This window comes from Hemitrygon akajei, chromosome 11 (genome assembly GCF_048418815.1).
Source record: "Hemitrygon akajei chromosome 11, sHemAka1.3, whole genome shotgun sequence".
NCBI lineage: Eukaryota > Metazoa > Chordata > Chondrichthyes > Myliobatiformes > Dasyatidae > Hemitrygon > Hemitrygon akajei.
In genome coordinates, this window is record NC_133134.1 from 40,641,440 (window position 1) to 40,660,821 (window position 19,382).

Genomic DNA, 19,382 nt, shown 5'->3' on the forward strand with positions numbered 1-19,382 from the left:
ACACTCCCAATCTTGGTGTCATACACAAATTTTCTGATTCATGTTCATATTACAGACCTATGGAAATGTCATTTTCATTTTTAAATCTTTATTGAAGATTAACAAAAAATAGATTAAGTCAATATGTCATTATGTACAATAAGGAATTAAATTAGCAAATAACAGATTAATAAAGCTGAGCAATATATCAATAATAATAAGAGAAAATGAAGTGTTAAGAAAATTTTTTGAAAGAAAAAGGGGAAAAAAGCAACAAAAAAAATCCATTGGGACCACAACCCCGGAGCTATACATCATACGAGCTTTCATTAAAAAAAACATCAATCGGCCAACTCAAATCCATTTAAAGAAAAATCGGAAGGAAACCATATTAATTAACTCAAAACAGATGATAGTAGCGGGCGAATAAACACCACCTTTTCTCAAAATGAAATCGAGGATCAAAAGTTTGACTTCTGATTTTCTCCAAACTAAGACATAACATCACCTGAGAGAACTATTGTATCAAAGTAGGAGCAGAAACATCTTTCCATTTCAACAAAATAGCCCATCTGGCCAATAATGCAACGAATGCAATTAGATGTTGGTCTGATGGAGAAATACCATGAATATATTGAGGGATTATACCAAATAAAACTCAATTTATTAGGTTGAAAATTAATTTTTTAAACTTTAGAAATTGTAGAGAAAATTGACCAAAAAAAAGTTTCAGTACAGAACACGACCAAAACATGTGTCAGTGTGGCTGTCTGGGTTTTACATCTGTCACAGTGACTATCAACATTAGGAAACATTTTAGACAGTCTCTCCTTTGTCAAATAGTAACGATATACAATTTTAAATTGAATTAAAGAGTGATTGGCACAAACTGAAGAAGAGTTAACCAACTTCAAATCTGCGGGGTCACGTTAAGCTCTCTCTCCCAATCTTGCTTACTCTTAATTAAGGGTAATTGTGCTGTTGTAACAATAAGTTATAAATTTCCCCAATAAAACCCTTCACTAAAGGATTCATTTTAAAAATAATATCTAACAGGTCAGAATCTTGTATATATGAAAAATTACATAAATATTTTAAATATGGAAATGTAAGAACTAATAAATTATGGGAAAAAAGTTTGGCTACTCAGATCTGTCTTTGGGTATTTAAACCATTGACAAGCTAAAGAGATGTTCTGTTACATCTCCTTTACCTGCTATTTTGTATGGCAAAGTTCGGTTTCATGGGGCTTGGGATAATACTATATTTCTACAGGTGTAAAATTACAGCTGCTTTCAGTTCCCATTATTCAGCTATAGTGAAATTCTACACTGAAACTAATAATTGTATATGAAAACTACTGGAATATCAGAATAGTGCATCTACAGATAGCCATTAAAAAAGATAAAGAGTTACAAAGATTTTGTGCTTAGGTTTTGCAGTTTAACCTGATTCCATGTTCATTTTAATAGTACAAAGTTAAAATGATGCACAGACATTGATCATTAGAGGAGCAAGTTATGTCTTGTAAGACAAAAAGCAAGAGCAATTCTTGCAGATTTGAGCATGTTGCAATATTCAGAAAGTCATACCTGATGTATTATTGGACTTAAATTCCATTTTCCTGTGCCCCTAACCTTTTCCCTATTAACCAAAACCCATGTATCTTATCAAACCTCAGACTATTATGTTTAAAGAACATCAGTTCTCATTTTAAAGAAATAATTGAGTAGCAGTGCTCAACTGTTCATCATAAAGTTGCTTCATCTCAGGAATTCCACACTTTGAACTGCTTCCAAAGTAACTACATCACATATAGGTGATCACATCTTTACAAATTATATATCAGATTTATTGTGAAATTTCTTATTTTGTAGCAGCAGAACAGTGCGAAGTCACTTCAAAAGTAAATGTGCAAATAAAAGGGTTAACAAGGTGAGGTTCACAACTTTTCTGAAATAATGAAGGTGGATAGAAAAAGCTGCTTCTGTCAAGTCAAGACACTTTTTATTGTCATTTCGACCATAACTGCTGGTACAGTACACAGTAAAAACGAGACAACATTTTTCAGGACCATGGTGCTACATGAAACAGTACAAAAACTACACTGAACTAGGTGAAAACAACATAGAGAAAAAACTACACTAGACTACAGACCTACCCAGGACTGCATAAAGTGCACAAAACAGTGCAGGCATTACAACAAATAATAAACAAGACAATAGGCACAGTAGAGGGCAGCAAGTTGGTGTCAGTCCAGGCTCTGGATATTGAGGAGTCTGATAGCTTGGGGGAAGAAACTGTTACATAGTCTAGTCGTGAGAGCCCGAATGCTTCGATGCCTTTTCCCAAATGGCAGAAGAGAAAGGAGTTTGTATGAGGGGTGCGTGGGGTCCTTCATAATGCTGTTTGCTTTGCGGATGCAGCATGTAGTGTAAATGTCTGTAATGGCGGAAAGATAGACCCCGATGATCTTCTCAGCTGACCTCACTATCCGCTGCAGGGTCTTGCGATCCAAGATGGTGCAATTTCCAAACCAGGCAGTGATGCAGCTGCTCAGGATACTCTCAATACAACCCCTGCAGAATGTGATGAGGATGGGGGGGTGGGAGATGGACTTTCCTCAGCCTTCGCAGAAAGTAGAGACACTGCTGGGCTTTCTTTGCTATGGAGCTGGTGTTGAGGGACCAGGTAAGATTCTCCACCAGGTGAACACCAAGAAATTTGGTGCTCTTAGCGATCTCTACTGAGGAGCCGTCGATGTTCAGCGGGTGTCATTACGTGTGGGTCTTTAGGCGCCTGTAGTAACTCCCTGATGAGAAGAGGGAACATCCTGGATAGTGAAGGTCCTTAGTGATGGATGTCATATTCTTGAAGATCCTTTAGTTGATAGAGAGGTTGGAGCCTGTGATGGAGTTGGCTGAGTCTATAACCCTCTGAAGTCTCTTGTCCCCCATACCAGTACTCAAAACTACTGTTTGTAGAAAGTCTTTGGTACTATATCAACATTCCACTTACTATTATGTGCTGTGTCTGCTAAAATTTTGTTTCATATACAAAGATAATTAGAACATTGTGCAACATTCTGCAATAACTCTCACTTAAAGATTTTTAAGTTTTTGTTGACCAAAGTAGATCACATCAAGTAATTTGCTACCTGTGTGCAGCTACTTTATTTTATTTATTTAGCATTACAGCATGGAGTAGACCCTTCAAGCCACACCGCCCCATCAACTCCACAACCCGATTAACCCTAACGAAATCGCAGGTGAATTTACAATGACTAAGTAACCCACCCGGTACATCTTTGGATTCAGAGGAAACTGGAGCATCTGGGGAAAACCTGTGCATTTCATGGGGAGGACATACAGAGACTTCTTACAGAGCGGCGCCAGAATTGAACTCCGAACTCTGCAATGTCCCAAGTTGTAATAGTGGGATGACTAGGAAAAGAGTAAGTCCCTCTAGAGATCAGCAGGGCCACCTAAGTCTTCAGCTGCAGGAGAGGGCAGGGATTTTTTATTGAATATTCTTCCTCGGTGGTTACTGAGGAGAAAACCCTGGTTACTGAAGAGATAAGGGAAGCAAGTGGAGACGTTTGGGAGGACACTCATATTACCAGAGAAGGGATTTATAGCCTTACAAAATAAAACCCCAGGGCCTGACAGAATGCATCCTTGGACTTTGTAGGACACTCTTGCAGAGAGATTTGCTTCATCATTAGCCAGTGCTGAAGTTCCAGAAGACTGTTGGCTCATGGTTTCAAAGGATAGCAAGGATAAGCCAGGAACTACTGGCCAATGGGCTTGACATCAGTGGTGGGGAAATTACTGCAAAGAATACTAAGGGTCCAGGATCTACCAGCATTTGAATAGACAGAGCATGATTAGGAGGAGTCTGCATTAGGAAAGTCTCGGCCAAAACATAGGCTGTTCATTTTCCTTTATAGATGCTCTCTGACCTGTTGAGTTCCTGCAGAATTTTCTGTGCACTACTTGGAGTATTATGTCATTTTGGCCACCCTATTGTAAGAAAAATGTGGTTAACCTGGAAAGAGTGCAGAAAAGGTTTATGAGGATATTGCCAGGACTGGAGGGCCTGATATATAGGGAGAAATTGGCCAGGCTAGGTGTTTATTCCTTGGAACTTAGGAGAATGAGAATACTTATAGAAATATTTAAAATTATGAGGGGCATACCAGATAATTGGAGGGGGCAAATGTTATTCCTTTAGTTAGACCACACTTGAATTATTGTATTCAGTTCTGGTCACCTCATTACAGGAAAGATGTGGAAGTATTAGAGAGAGTGCAGAGGAGATTTACAAGGATGCTGCCCAGACTGGAGGGCATGTCTTTTGAAAATAGTTTGAGCAAGCTAGTGCTTTTCTTTTTGGAACAAAGGAGGATGACAGAGAACTGATTGAGGTAAACAAGATGATAAGAGATATACAGTAGATAGAGTGGATACCATACTTTTCCCTGGATGGAAATAGCTAATACAAGGGGACATAATTTTTTTTTGTAATTTATTTTTTTATTGAAGTTCATCATCAAACAAACATTTCCATAAGATGTATTTCAGACATTGTACATATATATCATATAATCATATATATCACAAATCTCCACGAAGAATTTATCTGGGGTATATACATTTATAGAAAAGAGTGGAAAGAAAAAACAAGCAAAAGGAAAGAACTATGTACAAATAGGGAGTGATTTTTTTTACAACAGATTCACTGATTTGTGAGAATAAAATCAGGCCTATGAGGCATTATGTAGTTAAACCATTTTTCCCAGTATAAATCAAATTGTTCCAGCTTATGGTTAACAGATGCTGTTACCTTCTCCATTTTGTAAATGTCCATTGTAATTTCCATCCATGTATTTAAAGTTGGGCTCTCCTGTGATAACCATTTCCTAGTAAGAGTCTTTTTTACCAGTCACCAACAGTATATTCATTAAATAATAATCTCTTTTCAACCATTCTTGAGGTATATATCCAAAAAGAGGAAGGTATGGGGGGGGGGGATGTCAGAGAGAGTTTTTTACTCAGAAAGTGGTGGGTTCATAGAATGCTTTGCTAGGGGTGTTAGTAAAGGCAGATACATTAAGGGCATTTAAGAAATTCTTAGATAGGCACATAGATGATAGAAAAATAGAGGGTTATGTAGGACAGAAGGGTTAGATTGATCTAGAGTGGGTCAAAAGGTCGGCACAATATCATGCGCCAAAGGGCCTGTACTGTGCTATGTTTTATGATTAAGGTGGATGATAACAGACTTTTCCCCAGGTTAGGGGAGATCAAATTTAGGGGCATAGAAGGACCTGTGGTGAAACTTTTCCACAGAGGGTGATGAATACAAAGATCTGCCACAGGAAGTGGTTGAGGCAGGTACAATAGCGTGTCTTAAAGAAAGACATAAGAGGGACATGGGCCAAATGCAGGCAATTGGGACCAGCAGATGAGCGCTATGGTCAGCATGGACTCGTTGGGATAAAGGGCCGATATCTGTGCTGTATTGCTCGATGATTCACAATACAGTAAAAGCTGGAAATACTCAGCAAATATAGCAGCCTCTATGGAGTGTAAAGTATTGTTAATAATTTCAGGTTAATGAGTTTTCTTCATGCATCAACCTGAAAACTCTGTTTCTTTCGTTACACATACTGCCTGATTTATGACATTACTGTAGTTTGGGATTTCCAGCATCTTCAGCTTTTGTTTTGCAACAATATGTTTGGGCCTTTCATCTAAGTCCTTAATGTAGACTGAATTGTTCAAGTCCAAGGTTGTATCATACTGATGTAAGAATGGAAATTGGTTTTAGACAGACTATATGCACTACAATCAGTAGCTTGTGTAAAAGATTGCTATTAAAATTCATACTTAATGGCAGGTGATCATTGTCAGTTTATCAAACCCTTGGACTCTTAGGAAGAGACCATACAGGATGATGTCACTGGCATTGGGCACTTCACTCACCTTCAGTGTTCTTCCATTAAGATAATTATCTGCCTTGTGATTTCCCTTACTGAAGTGTATGATTTAACATTTCCCCACATTAATTTTCATTTGACAGTCTTTTGCCACTCAGTCAATCCATATCCCTTCGTAAATCTACTATCCTTCTGGCTGTGACCCTAGACCTAACGTAATTAAATCAAATCGTCGAGCAAGTCCTTCCAACGTGAGGATTGGTAACAGCATCTTCTCTTTGCTGATCAACAACACAACTTGTACCCTGCTCTACTCTCTGAATACACATGAACGTATGGCTAAGCATAGCTGCAATGGCATCTTCAGATTTACCAGCAACACTACTGTTGTTGGACGACTCACAAGTGATGAGGAGTAGCACACTGGGGTGAGATAGGTCATCTGTATGAGTGGTGCTGCAACAACAATCTCTCACACAATGCCAGTAAAACAAAGAGCTGATTGCTGACTTCAGGAAGGGAAGGAGGGTAAGCATGCACTAATGTACATTGGGGTATCTACAATGGAGAGAGCTAGCAGATTTAAATTCCTGGGTGTTAACATAATAGATGACCCGTCCTGGGCCCAACACATAGATGCAATCATAAGGAAAGCACATTGGCATCTTTATTTTCTTAGGAGGTTAAAAAGGTTCAGCTTATCATCAAACACTCTAAAGAACCACAGATGCACTGTTGAACTAACCTTATTGGTTGTATCATGGGATGATATATTGAAGTTGTATAAGATGTTGGTGAGTCCTAATGTGGAGTATTGTGTGCAGTTCTGGTCACCTACCTACAGGAAAGACATCAATAAGATCGAAAAAGTGCAGAGAGGATTTCCAGGCATGTTGCTGGGACTTGAGGACCTGAGTTACATGGAAAGGTTGAATAGGTTAGACCTTATTCCCTTATTCCCTGTTGTTGTTGTTGTTGTTGTTGGTAGAATCTCAGGTGGGGATGAGAGGGTGTACAGGAGTGAGATATACCAACTAGTGGAGTGGTGCCACAGCAACAACCTGGCACTCAACGTCAGTAAGATGAAAGGGCTGATTGTGGACTTCAGGAAGGTTAAGACGAAGAAACACATACCAATCCTCATAGAGGGATCAGAAGTGGAGAGAGTGATCAGCTTCAAATTCCTGGGTGTCAAGATCTCTGAGGATCTAACCTGGTCCCAACATATCGATGTAGTTATAAAGAAGGCAAGACAGCGGCTATACTTTATTAGGAGTTTGAAGAGATTTGGCATGTCAACAAATACACTCAAAAACTTCTACAATTGTACTGTGGAGAGCATTCTGACAGGCTACATCACTGTCTGGTATGGAGGAACTACTGCACAAAACCAAAAGAAGCTGCAGAAGGTTGTAAATCTAGTCAGCTCCATCTTGGGTACTAGCCTAGAAAGTACCCAGGACATCTTTAGGGAGCAGTGTCTCAGAAAGGCAGCGTCCATTATTGAGGACCTCCTGCACCCAGGGCATGCCCTTTTCTCACTGTTACCATCAGGTAGGAGGTACAGAAGCCAGAAGGCACACACTCAGTGATTCAGAAACAGCTTCTTCCCCTCTGCCATCCGATTCCTGAATGGGCATTGAATCTTTGGACACAATCTCACTTTTTTCTTCAATATACAGTATTTCTGTTTTTGCACTTTTTTGGTAATCTATTCAATATATGTAATTGATTTACTTGTTTATTTATTATTATTATCATCATTTCTTTTTCTCTGCTAGATTACATATTGCATTGAACTGCTGCTGCTAAGTTAACAAATTTCATGTTACATGCTGGTGATAATAAACCTGATTCTGATTCTGAAATTTCACATCACAAAGGAGCACGTGGGAGATTTAATCAAGGTCTACTAAATTATGAAGGGGTACAGATAGGGTAAGTGCAAGCAGGCTTTTTCCACTGAGATAGGGTGAGACTAGAACTAGAAGGCATGAGTTAAGGGTGAATGGTGAAATGTTTAACTGGAACTTCTTCACTCAGAAGGCGTTGAGAGTGTGGAATGAGCTGCCAATGGAAGTGGTGGATGTGGGTTCAATTTCAACACTTAAGAGACATATGGAGAAGTATATGAATAGAAGGGGTATGAAGGGCTATGGTCTGGGTGTAAGCTGATGGGACTAGCCAGAATAATAGTTTGACATGGACTAGTTGGGCCGATGGGCCTGTTTCTGTGTTGAAGTGTTCTATGACTCTATGGTCTGGTATGGCAATTGGAATGTACAGGAGTGTAAGAACATGCAGAGAGTAATGAACTCTGCCCAATACATCACAGGAATATCCTTTCCCACCATTGGCATTATCTGTAGAAGGTGCTGCTTCAAGAAGGCAACATCTAGCATCAAAGATCTCCATCATCTGGACCATGCCATCTAATCATAGCTACCAACAGGTAAGAGTAATAAAAGCCTGTAGTCCCACACTATGAGATTCAAAAACAGTAACTTGCCTTTACTGTTACCAACCTGGTATCTAACCTGGTTCTTGAACCAACCAGCAAAGCCCTAATCACTACAGTTTTGCAACATTATGACATCTTTGACCATTTTGCACTAAAATGGACTTTTTTTGGTTCTTCTTTGTTTTCATGTAAAATTTTACATAGTTCATGATTAATTTTTGTTTGTCTTGTGAATGCTACTTATAAGATGCTATATATCCAAACAGTAACAAGCATGTAGGCTACAAGTTACAAAGAGAGATAGAAAAGCTTGTAAAAAGTGCAAAGTTGCAATACTTATGGGGAATTTCTATATATAGGTAGACTGGAAAAATCAGTTTGGTGCTGGATCCCAAGACAGGGAATTTGTAGAATGTTTATTATATGGCATTTTAAGAGCAGTTTGTGGTTGAGCCCATTAGGGGAACAACAGTTCTGGATTGGGTGTTATGTAATGGCCCAGATTTGATTAGGGAGCTTAAGGTAAAGGAACCATTAAGAAGCAGTAATCATAAAATGTTAGAGTTCACCCTGCAGTTTAAGAAGGTGAAGCTAAAATTTGATATATCAGTGTTTCAGTGGAGTAAAGATATTTGGGAAGCTGAAAAACCATGAGAGAGGAGCTGGCCAAAGTTGATTGGAAGGGGACACTAGCAGGGATTGCAGCAGAATAGCAATGGCTGATGTTTCTGGGGGAAAGTTGGAAGGTGCAGGGAAGATACATCCCAAAGAAGAAGTGGTATTCTGAAGGGAGATGAGGCAACCTTCCCTGACAATTGAAGTCAATGATAGCATTAGGGCAAAAGAGAGAACAAATAATATAGTGACAATTAGTGGAGATGTAGAGGATTGGGAAGCTTTTAAAAACCAACAGAAGGCAACTAAAAAAACCATAAAGGGAGAAAAGATGAAATATGAAGGTAAGCTAGCCAATAGTATAAAAGAAGATATGAAAATTATTTCAGATACATAAAGAATAAAAGAGAGATGAGAGGGGATATCAGACCACTGGAAAATTACACTGGAGAGGTAGTAATGAGTCACAAAGAAATGACGGATTAACTTAGTAAGTATTTTGTGTCAGTTATCACTGTGGGAAACACTAACAGAATGCCAGAAATGTGAGAGTGTCAGGGGGCAGAAGGAAGTGTTGTTGCTATTGCTGAGAAGAAGATACTTGGAAAGCTGTAAGGTCTGAAGGTAGGTCAGTCATCTGGATCAGATGGACTACACCCCAGGGTTCTGGAAGAGGTAGCTGAAGACATCCAGAAGACTGGAAAATTGCAAATGTCACTCCGCTATTTAAGAAGGGAAGGAGGCAGAAGAAAGGAAATGATATACCACTTAGCCTGTCTTCCAGTCATTGGAAAGATGTTGGAGTCCATTATTAAGGATGAGGTTTCAGAGTCCCTGGAGGCACATGATAAAATAGGCCAAAGTCAACACGGTTTTCATAAAGGGAAATCTTGCCTGACATATCTGTTGGAATTCTTTGAGGAAATAACAAGCAGGATAGAGAAAGGAGAGTCAGTGGACATTGCTTATTTGGATTTTTAGCAAGCCTTCGACGAGGTGCTGCACATGAGGCTGCTTAACAAGATAAGAGCTCATGTTATTACAGTAAAGGTACTAGCATGGATAGAAGTTAGGCTGACTGGCAGGGGGCAAAAAGTGGGAATAAAGGCAGCCTTTTCTAGTTGGCTGCCAGTGACTAGTGGTATGCAGCGGGGGTCAGTGTTGGGACTGCTTCTTTCAACTTATATGCCAATGATTTGGACGATGGAATTAATGGCTTTGTGGCCAAGTTTGCGGATGATACAAAAATAGGTGGAGGGACAGGTAGTGTTGAGCAAGCAGGGAGTCTGCAGAAAGACTTAGATAGAATGGGGAAATAGGCAAAGAAGTGGCAGATGGAATATAGTGTAGGGAAGTCATGGTCATGCACTTTTGCAGAAGGAATAAAGACATGGATTATTTTCCATGGGGAGACAGTTCAAAAATCAGAGGTGCAAAGGGACTTGGGAATCATCGTGCAGGATTTCCTAAAGGTTAACTTGTATGTTGAGCCTTTGGTAAGGAAGGAAAATGCAATGGTAGCATTCATTTGGAAAGGACAAGATTATAAGAGCAAAGATGTGATACATCCTTGGTCAGGCCACACTTGGAGTACTGTGAGCAGCTTTGGGCCCCTTATCTAAGAAAAGATGTGCTGGCATTGGAGAGGATCCAGAGGAGGTTCATGAGAATGATGCCAGGCATTAATGTCATGGTCTCAATTGTTAATTCCCTATCTTTCTCCTAATTTCCTTTGATTGTACCACAGTTCTGACTGTTAATTTCCCATTTGCTTCTAATTCTCTTTGATGACAGCACACCTGGTTTCCATCAAGACCTGCAGCATAAGAACCCAGGCATTACAACCACTAGTCGCCAGATTGCTGGTTTTGCCTGTGTGGTGATTAACGTTTCCTGGCCGCTTAGGACCATGTGTTCTAAGTTTTGCTCCAGTTTCAAGGTTTACCTATGAAACGTCTCTCTGAGTCAAGGCTCGGTGTCAAGATCCCTCCTGTTTGCTGTTCAATGTTCACATCCGTGTCAGCATCCTAACTCAATCTCTGTGCCTGTGTCCTGCACTTGGGTTCACTTCATTCGCTCATTGCAACAGAATGATCTGGCAACAAGCCCTCGCCAGCCAGGGCTCCCTACTGGGTCTGCACGATCAACTTCTCCGGGATGTCATGGAGAACCTCCATTCCCTGTCTGCTAACGTAATGAAGATCGGCGACCAGGTGCACCATGTATCCACTCCTGGAGCTCTGTTTAACCAGCCCAGACAGCCTGTAGCGACAACCCCCTACGTGTCAGCAACACCCCGGCCAAGACAGCCGCACGTACCTGAACCAGAGCGCTATGCTGAGGATTTGGGGAAGTGCCAAGCCTTCCTTCTGCAATGCTCCTTGGTGTTCAAACAGCAGTCATCCACGTACTCCACCGATAAGTCAAAGATAGCTTATATCATGGGGTTGTTTCAGGGAAGTGCCTTAGCGTGGGCTACAGCTATTTGGGATAATCAACTGGAGATCTGCTCTTCTTTCCCCACCTTTATCGCGGAAATGAGAAAGAACTTTGACTACACCATCCGTGGTAAAGATGCCGCTACACGTCTACTCACTCTCCGTCAGGGCTCACGCGGTGTTGCCAAATACTCTGTGGAATTCTGGACGTTAGCGGCTGACTCGGGATGGAACGATCAAGCACTCTAAGGGGTATTTTGGAATTATCTCAGCCACATGGTGAAAGATGAGTTGGTGGTAAGAGATGACACTGACAGCCTGGATTCCTTGATCTCCCTAGCCACCAGGTTGGACAATCGTCTTCAAGAAAGCCATAGGGAAAGAACTCGTCGTCCGCCACTTTTGGCCATTCCACAGCACTCTTTACCGTCTCCCACCAGCACAAACCTCTCTTCTCCTCCTGCTCCTAGAGTAACTCCCAGCCCGGCCATTTCCATCACCCCGGGAGAGGAACTCATACAGCTGGGATGGAACCGTCTTTCTCCCACAGAGTGACTCCGGAGACTGAGAATGGCGAAATGTCTCTATTGTAGCCTGTCCGGCCACTTTCGTGCTACCTGTTCCCTTCGGCCAAAAGGTAGGGCTCACCAGTAGAGAGGGGGACTCTGGTGAGCCAGACAACATTCCCTTCTGTCCTCCGAACCTGGATGTCGATCCAAGCTACTTTATGTTACAACCAACAGTCCCTGCCTCTGTCAGCTCTAGTGGACTCCGGCATTGAGGGAAACCTTTTGGATGAGAACATAGCTTCCCGGGACAGAATTCCTCAGGAGGCGTTGAGTACCCCTCTGGGAGCCCGGGCACTGGACGGTAGACTTCTGGCCCGAGTCACACATGGTACACCACCCCTGTCTCTTATTCTCTCCGGGAACCATTGGGAACAGGTACAATTTAACCTAATTTCCTCTCCTCAAGCTCCTATAGTTCTTGGGTACCCCTGGTTAAGCCGCCATAATCCCCACATTGACTGGTCCACCTGGAAGAAAGCCAGCTGGAGTCCGTTCTGTCACTTCAATTGTCTACAATCAGCCCTTTCCCCTGTGAAAGTCACCGCAACCTCGTCTGCCTCTGAAACCCCCGGCTTGTCCAAGGTTCCAGCAGAGTATCACGATCTGTGAGAACTGTTAGCAAACAATGGACTCTTTCCCTGCCTCCACACTGCCCTTACGATTGCACAATTGACCTTCTCCCCGGAGCCCCTCTACCCACCAGTCGGCTGTATAACCTGTCCCGGCCAGAAAGAGAAGCAATGGAAGCTTACATAAATAAATCTCTCATGGCGGGCATTATCCGACCCTCATCTTCCCCTGTAAGCGCAGGTTTTTTTCTTTGTGGGGAAGAAAGACGGCTCACTGCGCCCCTGCATTGACTACTGGGGCCTGAATAGCATAACCATAAAGATTAAGTATCCACTGCCCCGTATCAACTCTGCTTTCGAACCCCTTCATGGAGCCACCATCTTCTCTAAGTTGGACCTACGAAGTGCCTACCACCTGTTCAGGATAAGGGAGGGTGATGAGTGGAAAGCAGCCTTTAACACACCTCTTGGTCACTTTGAATACCTGGTCATGCCATTCGGTCTCACCAATGCCCCCGCCATCTTCCAAGCCCTGATAAACGATGTCCTTAGGGACTTAATTAACTGTTACATTTTTTCATTTCATTAAGATGGACAACATCTTAATCTTCTCCCGCAGTCTTCAAAAACACATCTACCATGTCCGTCAGGTTCTGCAGAGGCTTTGGGAGAACAAACTTCGTGAAGGCTGAGAAGTATGAGTTTCATGTCCTTTCTGTCAATTTCTTAGGTTACATCATCGAGACCGGGCAAGTGAGGTCAGATCCCGAAAAGATCCGGGCAGTGGCGGAGTGGAGGGCCTTCCCAATCCCGAGACCATCTTTCCACCATCCTGTGTAGTGGCTGCCCTCGCCTGGGAGATCAAGGCCATAGTCAAAGAGGCCCAATGGACTCAACCTGACATTGGACTCTCCGATCGCCTCTTCGTGCCTGACTTGGATCGGTCTCAGGTTCTCCAGTGATGGCGCACTCCTCATTTCACCTGCCATCCTGGAATCGATCAAACTCTGTCCCTTCTAAAGAGACATTTCTAGTGGCCCTCCATGGACGCTGACACCTGATCCTTTGTCTCTGCCTGTTCTGTTTGTGCCTGTGGAAAAGCCTCCCACCGACCACCTGCAGGGTTGCTTTGTCCCCTACCTGTCCATAGCCACCCTTGGTCTCACATTGCACTGGATTTCGTTACAGGACTACCCCCTTCACATGGGAACACTGCCGTACTCACTGTGGTGGACCGCTTCTCCAAAGCTGTGCACTTCGTAGCCCTTCCCAAACTCCCTACAGCCCGTGAGGCAGCCGACCTCCTTGTTCATCACGTCTTCCACCTTCATGGAATTCCCTCTGACATTATTTCTGACTGGGGCACCCAACTCATCTCTCAAGTCTGGAGATCCTTTTGTCAAGCCCTTGGAGCCTCAGTAAGCCTGTCTTCCGGCTTCCATCCGCAGACTAATGGTCAAACAGAACAAGCAAACCAGGATTTGGAAGCAGCACTGCGCTGCTTAACTGCCAACAACCCGTCATCCTGGAGTGCCCATCTCATTTGGGTCGAGTACACCCACAGCTCCCTGGTCAGCACCACCACCAGAATGTCTTCCTTCGGATGCTCCCTTGGTTACCAACCCCCTGTTTCCTGCACATGAAGAGGACATCGCTGTGCCTTCTGTTCAGGCCCATCTCCGCCGGTGCCACAAGATCTGGAAGGATGCATGCGCGGCCCTGCTCTGCTCAACCGACCACAACTGGAGGATTGCCCATCGCCATCGAATTCTTGCACCAAGTTATCGACCTGGGCAGAAGGTTTGGCTCTTGTCAAAAGACATCCCCCTCAATAAAGAACCCAAGAAACTCGCCCCTTACTAACTGGGACCATTTGAGATTGAGAGTGTCATCAACTCCTTGGTGGTCGGACTCAAACTGCCCGGATCCATGTATATTCATCCCACATTCCACATCTCCGAATTGAAACCTGTATCTGTCAGCCATTTGTGCCCTCCTGCCGAATCCCCTCCACCCGCCCGGATCATTGACGACCATCCGGCATACACCGTCCAGCAATTACTAGATGTGCGCTGTCGAGACAGGGGCCTCCAGTACTTGGTCAATTGGGAGGAATACGGCCCGGAGGAACGCTCCTGGATTCCCCGCTCCTTCATCCTGGACCCTTCCCTCATCTGTGATTTCCATTGAGACAATCCGGACAAGCCTGGTGGTTCACCTGGAGGCTCCCGTTGAGGGAGGGGGGTGATATTGTCATGGTCCCGAACGTTAATTCCTTATCTTCCTGCTAATTTCCTTTGACTGTGCCACGAGTTCTGCCCATTACTTTCCCATTCGCTTCTAATTCACTTTGATGACATCATGCCTGGTTTCCATCAAGACCTACAGCATAAGAACCCTGGCGTTGCTTACAACCACTAGTGGCCAGATCGTTGGTTTTGCCCGTGTGGTAATTAACGTTTCTCAGCCACTTAGGACCGTGTGTTCTAAGTTCTGCTCCAGTTTCGAGGTTTACCTATGAAACTCCGTCTCTCTGTGTCAAGACCCTCCTGTTTGCTGTTCAAAATTCACGTCTGCGTAAGCACCCTAACTCAATCTCCATGCCTGTGTCCTGCACTTGGGTTCGCTTTATTCGCTCATTGCAACAACTAAAGGGTTAACATATGAGGAGTGTTTGATAGCTCTGGGCCTTTACGCACTGGAGTTTAGCAGAATGAGGGAGGGATTCTTATTGAAATCTATTGAATACTTAGAGACTTAAATAGAGTGGATGTGGAGAGGATGTTTCCTATAGTGTGGGAATTCAGGACCAGATGGCACAGCCATAGAATTGAGGGATTGTGGCAACCCACTTTCTGCACAGGCGAACCGGCTCACAAATAGCCAGCGCACAGGGAGAGACTTTGGTAATGCACCTCTGACGTCATTTCTGCCTGGAGAGGGCAGGCGCTAGGGATTAAATGCCAGCGCCGCGAAGTTTGAATCAACTAGTCTCGAAACGACTTACTGACTGCGTGTCGTTGTCTCTAGCTCTGTATGTAGTACATCGCTACATTGGTGACCCCGATGGTGCAAACGGGATTTGGACCAAAGATGACCGACTCTTCATCTGTTCACGCAGTTTCGCTAAAACTGCTGACTTTCTGGACGCTGCGACCACGCGTGTGGTTTAGCCAAGCAGAAGCCCAGTTCCAGATTCGGCAGATATCTTCTGATTCCACGCGTTACTATCACGTGGTGAGCGCCCTTGACCAGGAGATGGCCGCTCAGGTTGCGGATTTCATACAGTTGCCCCCGGAAGAAGGCAAATATGAAGCATTCAAAGCGCTGCTCATTGGGACCTTTGGCCTCTCACAGCGTGAGCAGGGTGCCTGCCTGCTTCACCTGGACGGTTTGGAAGACAGGCTGCCGTCAGCACTGATGAACGAGATGCTGTCCCTGGCTGACAGACACAAGCCCTGCCTCATGTTCGAGCAAGCGTTCCTAGAGCAACTGCCCGAGGACATACATCTGCTGCTGGCCGACGCAGATTTCAGTGACCCCCGGAAGGTGGCGGCCCGGGCAGACGTGCTGTGGAAAGCCAAGAGGGAGAGCGTGGCGTCCGTCGGTCAGATTACCAGGCCACGCTCCCAGCAGCGGACCAGACCAGGCCCAGCAGGGGGGTGCACACAACACAGAGGCAATAGTGAGGAGGACAGTGAACAGTGGTGTTTCTACCACCAGCGGTGGGGCACAGAAGCCCGCCGTTGTCGCCCGCCCTGCAAGGGCCAGGGCCAGCTGCCGCTAATAACTATGGCGGCTGGCCACCAGGACAGCCTCTTGTACGTCTGGGACAAACAGTCGGGACGCCGCTTCTTGGTCAACACCATAGCGGAGATCAGCATCTTGCCCCCGACGGGGTACGACACCCGCAACAGGAAGCCAGGACCCACCCTGAGGGCCACAAACGGCAGCACGATACGGACCTACGGCACCCGCACAGTGCAGCTGCAGTTCGGCGCCAGCCGGTTCATGTGGGACTTCACACTGGCCGCGGTGGCCCAACCACTGCTGGGGGCAGACTTCTTGCGAGCTCACAGCCTGCTGGTCGACTTGCAAGGGAAAAGACTGGTACATGCCAAGACTTTCCAGACGTTCTCCCTGGGTGAAGCCAAGTTGCCGGCCCAACACCTGGACTCCATCACGCTGTCGGACAACGAATTCACCAGAATCCTGGTGGACTTTCCATCGATTCTGGCACCGCAGTTCACGGCAGCCATGCCCAGACACAGGGTGCAGCACCACATCCTGACCAGGGACCACCCCTCCACACCAGCGCACGAAGGCTCCCCCGGAAAAGCTCTGCCTGGCGAAGGAGGAGTTCAAGAGGATGGAGGAATTGGGGATCATACGGAGGTCCAACAGCCCATGGGCTTCCCCCTTGCACATGGTGCCCAAAGCAGCCAGAGGTTGGAGACCATGTGGCGACTACCGCAGACTGAACGAGGCTACAACTCCAGACCGCTACCCCGTGCCGCACATACAGGATTTTGCAGCAAACCTGCACGGGGCAAGAATCTTTTCCAAAGTAGACCTCGTCCGGGGATACCATCAAATTCCGGTGCACCCTGAAGACATCCCCAAAACAGCACTCATCACCCCGTTTGGCCTGTTAGAGTTCCTCTAAATGCCGTTTGGCCTGAAGAATGCCGCACAGACGTTCCAGCGGCTAATGGATGTGGTGGGACGCGACCTGGACTTTGCGTTCATCTATTTGGATGACAGTGGTCGTCAGGAGCATCTGTCCCACCTCCGCCAGCTCTACTCCCGCCTGAGTGATTTCGGCCTCACGATCAACCCGGCCAAATGCCAGTTTGGTCTCGATACCATCGACTTCCTGGGCCACAGGATTACCAAGGACGGGGCAACACCTCTGCCCGCCAAGGTAGACGCGATCCGCTACTTTGCCCGGCCCAACACGGTCAAAGGCCTGCAGGAGTTCATTGGTATGGTGAACTTCTACCACCGTTTCCTCCCCTCAGCAGCCCATATCATGTGCCCTTTGTACATCCTGATGTTGGGTAAAGGCAAAGACATTACTTGGGACGAGGAGGCTGCGGCCACTTTCGTTAAAGCCAAGGAAGCCTTGGCAGATGCCGCGATGCTGGTGCACCCCAGAATGGACGTTCCGACCGCACTCATGGTGGACGCATCCGACACAGCAGTCGGTGGGGTGCTGGAGTAGCTCATCGAGGGGCGCTGGCAACCCCTGGCGTTCTTCAGCAAGCACCTACGACCACCCGAACTCAAGTACAGAGCTTTCGACTGGGAGCTGTTGGCACTGTATCTGGCAATCCGGCATTTCAGGTACTTCTTAGAAGGCAGGCCGTTCGCCGCGTTCACGGACCACAAACCGTTGACCTTCACGTTCACGAAGGTGTCCAATCCCTGGTCGGCTCGCCAGCAGTGACATCTGTCCTACATCTCCGAGTACACGATGGACATCCAGCATGTCTCGGGAAAGGACAACGTTGTGGCGGACACACTCTCCAGACCAGCTATCCAGGCCCTGTCCTGGGGGTGGACTATGCAGCACTGGCGGAGGCGCAGCAGGCAGACGATGAGATGCCCAGATACAGGACCACAGTCTCGGGTTTGCAGCTGCAGGACTTTCTCATAGGCCCAGGTGAGAGGACCCTCCTGTGTGATGTGGCTACCTGCCAACCTCGCCCCATCGTCCCGGCAGCCTGGATGCGGCGGGTTTTCGACTCCATACATGGTTTGGCGCACCCATCTACCAGGACAACCATCCGGCTGGTCTCCAGCAAGTTCGCGTGGCACGGACTTCGCAAGCAGGTCAGTGAGTGGGCCAGACTGTGCGCGCAGTGCCAAACAGCCAAGGTGCAGCAGCACACTAAAGCCCCGCTGCAGCAGTTCGAACCCACCCACCGGAGGTTCGACCACATTCATGTGGATATCATGGGCCCCCTACCAGTGTCCCAAGGAGCGCGGTACCTCCTAACTATGGTAGACCGGTTCACGAGGTGGCCAGAGGCGGTCCCGCTCACCGACACATCTGCCGATTCCTGCGCCCGAGCACTGATCGCAACCTGGGTAGCACGCTTCGGGGTACCGGCCCACATTACCTCTGACAGAGGCGCCCAGTTCACCTCCAGCCTGTGGTCAGCTGTGGCCAGCCTGTTGGGAACGCAGCTACACCACACTACTGCCTACCACCCACAGTCGAACAGACTAGTGGAACGCTTCCACCGTCACTTGAAGTCGGCTCTCATGGCCCGCCTGAGCAGACCTAACTGGGTGGACGAGCTTCCCTGGGTCCTGCTTGGAATTCGCACAGCGCCCAAAGAGGATCTGCACGTCTCATCGGCCGAGTTGGTATACAGTGCACCCCTGGCTGTCCCAGGAGAGCTCATACCAGCCCCAAGGGGGCAAGAGGAAGAACCTGCAGCAGTCCTGGACAGACAGGCTTGGCAACCCGGCCCCTGTACCGACTTCACAGCATGGACGGACCCCGACCCATGTACCCAAACACCTGCAGAACTGTAAGTTTGTATTTGTACGAAGGGGCGGACACCGGGCACCGCTACAGCAGCCGTACGAGGGGCCGTTCAAGGTGATCAACAACAACGGGTCCACGTATGTTCTGGACATTGGGGGAAAAGAGGAGGTTTTCACGGTGGACCGACTCAAACCAGCCCATGTGGACTTGGCGTAGCCGGTCGAGGTTCAGGCACCGCGGCGCAGAGGCAGACCTCCCAAACAGAGGCTGATCCAGACTGTGGACATTGGGGGGTATATCGCCGGTTCTGG